The sequence below is a fragment of the Salmo salar genome, chromosome ssa03 (genome assembly GCF_905237065.1).
Source record: "Salmo salar chromosome ssa03, Ssal_v3.1, whole genome shotgun sequence".
Taxonomy (NCBI): Eukaryota; Metazoa; Chordata; class Actinopteri; order Salmoniformes; family Salmonidae; genus Salmo; species Salmo salar.
Genome location: NC_059444.1, coordinates 37778830 through 37784954, shown reverse-complemented (window position 1 = coordinate 37784954; position 6125 = coordinate 37778830).

Sequence of the window (6125 nt, the reverse complement as noted above, 5' to 3'; positions counted from 1 at the left end):
TCCCCCCAATCAATATAAGGTTAAATTCAGTGGTGGAAAAAGTACCCAAATGTAATACCGGAGTGAAAGTAAAGATGCCTTATTAGAAAATGACTCAAGTGAAAGTCACCCAGTAAAATACGACTTGAGTAAAAGTCTACAAGTATTTGGTTTTAAACATATTGAAGTATCCGTTTGACACTTAAGTATAAGTAATTTCAAATTCCTTATATTAAGAAAACCAAATGGCACTACTCTTGTTTTTTGACATTTTTTATTTACTGATAGCCAGGGGCATACTCCATCACTGACATAATTTACAAAGGAAGCAAATGTAAGAATGTTGTTCATTGAATACAGTTCAGCATTTAACAACATGGTACCCTCCAAACTCGTCATTAAGCTCGAGACCCTGGGTTTCAACCCCGCCCTGTGCAACTGGGTCCTGGACTTTCTGACAGGCCGCCCCCAGGTGGTGAGGGTAGGAAACATCTCCACCCCACTGATCCTCAACACTGGGGCCCCACAAGAGTGCTTTCTCAGCCCTCTCCTGTACTCCCTGTTCACCCATGACAGCGTGGCCGTACACGCCTCCAACTCAATAATCAAGTTTGCAGACGACACTGCGGTGGTAGGCTTGATTACCAACAACGACGAGACGTCCTACAGGGAGGAGGTGAGGGCCCTCGGAGTGTAGTGTCAGGAAAACAACCTCTCACTCAACATCTACAAAACAAAGGAGATGATCGTGGACTTCAGGAAACAGCAGAGGGAGTATCCCCCCTATCCACATCGACTGGACAGGAGTGGAGAAGGTTGAATGTTTTAAGTTCCTCGGCGTACACATCACGGACAAACTGAAATGGTCCACCCACACAGACAGCGTGGTGAAGAAGGCGCAACAACGCCTCTTTAACCTCAGGAGGCTGAAGAAATTTGGCTTGTCACCGAAAACACTCACAAACTTTGACAGATGCACAATCGAGAGCCTCCTGTTGGTCTGTATCACCGCCTGGTACGACAACTGCTCTGCCCACAACCGCAAAGCTCTCCAGAGGGTAGTGCGGAATGCACAACGCATTACTGGGGCAAACTACCTACCCTCCAGGACACCTACAGCACCCGATGTCACAAGAAGGCCAAAAAGATCATCAAGGACAACAATCACCTGAGCCACTGCCTGTTCACCCTGCTATCATCCAGAAGGTGAGGTCAGTACAGGTGCATCAAAGCTGGGGCAGAGAGACTGAAAAACTGCTTCTATCTCAAGGCCATCAGACTGTTAAACAGCAATCACTAACAGAGTGGCTGCTGCCAACATACAGACTCAAATCTCTTGCCACTTTAATAAATTGAATCAGAGGATGTAATAAAGGTATCACTAGTCACTTTAAATAACCCCACTTAATGTCTACATTTCCTATATTACTCATCTCATATGTATATACTGTATACTATACCATCTACTGCATCTTGCCTATGCCGCACAGCCATCGCTCATCCATATATTTATATGTACATATTCTTATTCATCCCTTACATTTCTGTGTGTATGTAACACTGACATTCCTGTCTTGCAGGAAATCACAAACAGAACGAGCAGTATGGCTGGTGGCATTGTCATGCTGGAGGGTCATGTCAGGATGAGCCTGCAGGAAGGGTACCACACGAGGGAGGAGGATGTCTTCCCTGTAATGCACAGCGTTGAGATTGCCTGCAATGACAACAAGCTCAGTCCGATGATGTTGTGACACACCGCCCCAGACCATGACCCTGCACATCCAAATCGATCCCACTCCAGAGTACAGGCCTCGGTGTAACGCTCATTTCTTCGACGATAAACGCGAATCTGACCATCACCCCTGGTGAGACAAAACCGCAACTCGTCAGTGAAGAGCACTTTTTGCCAGTCCTGTTTGGTCCAGCGGCGGTGGGTTGGTGCCCATAGGCGACATTGTTGCCGGTGACGTCTGGTGAGGACCTGCCTTACAACAGGTCTACAAACCCTCAGTCCAGCCTCTGTCAGCCAATTGCGGACAGTCTGAGCACTGATGGAGGGATTGTACGTTCCTGGTGTAACTCCGGCAGTTGTTGTTGCCATCCTGTACCTGTCCCGCAGGTGTGATGTTCGGATGTACCGATCCTGTGCAGGTGTTGTTACATGTGGTCTGCCACTACGAGGATGATCAGCTGTCCATCCTGTCTCCCTGTAGCGCTGTCTTAGGCGTCTCACAGTACTGACGTTGCAATCTATTGCCCTGGCCACGTCTGCAGTCCTCATGCCTCCTTGCAGCATGCCTAAGGCACGTTCACGCAGATGAGCAGGGACCCTGGGCATCTTTCTTTTGGTGTTTTTTAGAGTCAGTAGAAAGGCCTCTTTAGTGTCCTAAGTTTTCATAACTGTGACCTTAATTGCCTACCGTCTGTAAGCTGTTAGTGTCTTAACGACCGTTCCACAGGCGCATGTTCATGAATTGTTTATGGTTCATTGAACAAGCATGGGAGACAGTGTTTAAACCCTCTAACAATGAAGATCTTTGAAAGACAGGGTCTTGAAAAAGGGATGTTTCTTTTTTTGAGTTTAGAAGCACAAGCATTTCGCTACACTCGCATTAACATCTGCTAACCATGTGTATGTGACCAATAAAATTTGATTTGTGTTTAGTAAATCAGAGGCAGTAGGGATGACCATCAATCAATCAAATGTATTTATTTATAAAGCCCTTCTTACATCAGCTGATGTCACAAAGTGCTGTACAGAAACCTAGCCTAAAACCCCAAACAGCAAGCAATGTAGGTGTAGAAGCACGGTGGCTAGGAAAAACTCCCTAGAAAGGCCAGAACCTAGGAAGAAATGAGGAGTGGCCAGTCCTCTTCTAGCTGTGCCGGGTGTAGATTATAACAGAACATGGCCAAGATGTTCATAGATGACCAGCATGGTCAAATAATAATAATCACAGTGGTTGTAGAGGGTGCAACAGGTCAGCACCTCAGGAGTAAATGTCAGTTGGCTTTTCATACCCGATCATTCAGAATATCTCTACCGCTCCTGCTGTCTCTAAAGAGTTGAAAACAGCAGGTCCGGGACAAGGTAGCACGTCCGGTGAACAGGTCAGGGTTCCATAGCTGCAGGCAGAACAGTTTAAACTGGAGCAGCAGCACGGCCAGGTGGACTGGGGACAGCAAGGAGTCATCAGGCCAGGTAGTCCTGAGGCATGGTCCTAGGGCTCAGGTCCTCCGAGAGAGAGAAAGAGAGAATTAGAGAGAGCATACTTAAATTCACACAGGACACCGGATAAGAAAGGAGAAATACTCCAGATATAAAAGACTGACCCTAGCCCCCCCACACATAAACTACTGCAGCAGAAATACTGGAGGCTGACACGGAACCCAAACCGGCTGCGCGCGTGCGCCATCGTGCATACATTTATTGTGTTCCCCTACACCAAATGCGACGACAATACGCAGGTTAAAATATCAAAACAAACTCTGAACCAATTACATTAATTTGGGAACAGGTTGAAAAGCATTAAACATTTATGGCAATTTAGCTAGCTTGCTAGCTAATTTGTCCTATTTAGCTAGCTTGCTGTTGCTAGCTAATTTGTCCTAGGATATAAACAGTGAGTTGTTATTTTACCTGAAATGCACAAGGTCCTCTGCTATGACAATTACCCACATGGGTATAACCAATGATGAGATGGCACGTGGGTACCTGCTTCTATTAACCAATGAGGAGATGGGAGAGGAAGAACTTGCAGCACGATCTGTGTCAGAAATAGAAAAGAGTTCTATTTTAGCCTTTGGCAACGCAGACGCGCGTGAGCAGTGTGGGTGCAATAATAGAATAACATAGATTTCTAAATGTATTTTGCAACGCACGCGACGCGAGCGGTGTGGTCAGCCTACGAAGCAGGAGGGGTCGGGAGACACTGTGGCCCCATCCGACGATACCCCCGGACAGGGCCAAATAGGCAGGATATAACCCCACCCACTTTTCCAAAGCACAGCCCCCACACCACTAGAGGGATATCTTCAACCACCAATTTACCATCCTGAGACAAGGCCGAGTATAGCCCACAAAGATCTCCGCCACGGCACAACCGAAGGGGGGGCGACAACCCGGACAGGAAGATCATGTCAGTGACTCAACCCACTCAAGTGACGTACCCCTCCTAGGGACGGCATGGAAGAGCACCAGTAAGCCAGTGACTCAGCCCCTGTAATAGGGTTAGAGGCAGAGAATCCCAGTGGAGAGAGGGTAACCGACCAGGCAGAAACAGCAAGGACGGTTCGTTGCTCCAGTGCCTTTCCGTTCACCTTCACTCTCCTGGGCCAGACTACACTCAATCATAGGACCTACTGAAGAGATGAGTCTTCAATGAAGACTTAAAGGTTGAGACTGAGTCTGCGTCTCTCACATGGGTAGGCAGACTATTCCATAAAAATTGAGCTCTATAGGAGAAAGCCCTGCCTCCAGCTGTTTGCTTAGAAATTCTAGGGACAGTAAGGAGGCCTGCATCTTGTGACCGTAGCGTACATGTATGTATGTACGGCAGGACCAAATCGTTAAGATGGGTATGAGCAAGCCCATGTAATGCTTTGTAGGTTAGCAGTAAAACCTTGAAATCAGCCCCTGCCTTAACAGGAAGCCAGTGTAAAGAGGCTAGCAATGGAGTAATATGATCACATTTTTTTGGTTCTAGTCAAGATTCTAGCAGCCGTGTTTAGCACTAACTGAAGATTATTTAGTGCTTTATCCAGGTAGCCGGAAATTAGAGCATTGCAGTAGTCTAACCTAGAAGTGACAATAGCATGGATTAATTTTTCTGCAACATTTTTGGACAGAAAGTTTCAGATTTTTGCAATGTTACGTAGATGTTGTTTTCTTGATAAATGCGTTAATTGTTCCATTTTCTTGTCCTACTAAGCATTCAAAATGTAATGTAATTTTGGGTCTATGGGAAAATGTATGGAGTAATTTTCTTATTTTCTTTAGTAAGTTTAGTAAAAGTTGTCAAAAACAACGACAGACCATGGCCCAGATTAACAAAACACTTTTTAGGAAGTTAAAAAGATAGTTTAAGTGAATTCCTCAACAATATCTTAACATTTAATGTTTTTCTTACGAACTTCTAAAATATTTTCTCACAAATGTCTTAACTATCTTAAGATTCGCTAGGCAACCTACAGTTGAAGTCAGAAGTTTACATACACTTAGGTTGGAGTCATTAAAACTCGTTTTTCAACCACTCCACACATTTCTTGTTAACAAACTATAGTTTTGGCAAGTCGGTTAGGGCATCTACTTTGTGCAGGACACAAGTAATTTTTCCAACAATTGTTTACAGACAGATTATTTCACTTATAATTCACTGTATCACAATTCCAGTGGGTCAGAAGTTTACATACACTAAGTTGACTGTGCCTTTAAACAGCTTGGAAAATTCCAGAAAATGATGTCATGGCTGTAGAGGCTTCTGATAGGCTAATTGACATCATTTGAGTCAATTGGAGGTGTACCTGTGGATGTATTTCAAGGCCTACCTTCAAACTCAGTGCCTCTTTGCATGACATCATGGGAAACTCAAAAGAAATCAGCCAAGACCTCAGAAAATAAATTGTTGACTTCCACAAGTTTGGTTCATTCTTGGGAGCAATTTCCAAAAGCCTGAAGGTACCACATTCATCTGTACAAACAATAGTACGCAAGTATAAACACCATGGGACCACGCAGCCATCAAACCGCTCAGGAAGGAGACGCGTTCTGTCTCCTAGAGATGAGCGTAATTTGGTGCGAAAAGTGCAAATCAATCCCAGAACAACAGCAAAGGACCTTGTTAAGATGCTGGAGGAAACAGATACAAAAGTATTTATATCCACAGTAAAACGAGTCCAATATCGACATAACCTGAAAGGCCGCTCCGCAAGGAAGAAGCCACTGCTCCAAAACCGCCATAAAAAAAAGCCAGACTACGGTTTGCAACTGCACATAGGGACAAAGATCATACTTTTTGGAGAAATGTCCTCTGGTCTGATGAAACAAAAATAGAACTGTTTGGCCATAATGATCATCATTATGTTTGGAGGAAAAAGGGAGAGGCTTGCAAGCCGAACATCTCAAGACATCAGTCAGGAAGTTAAAG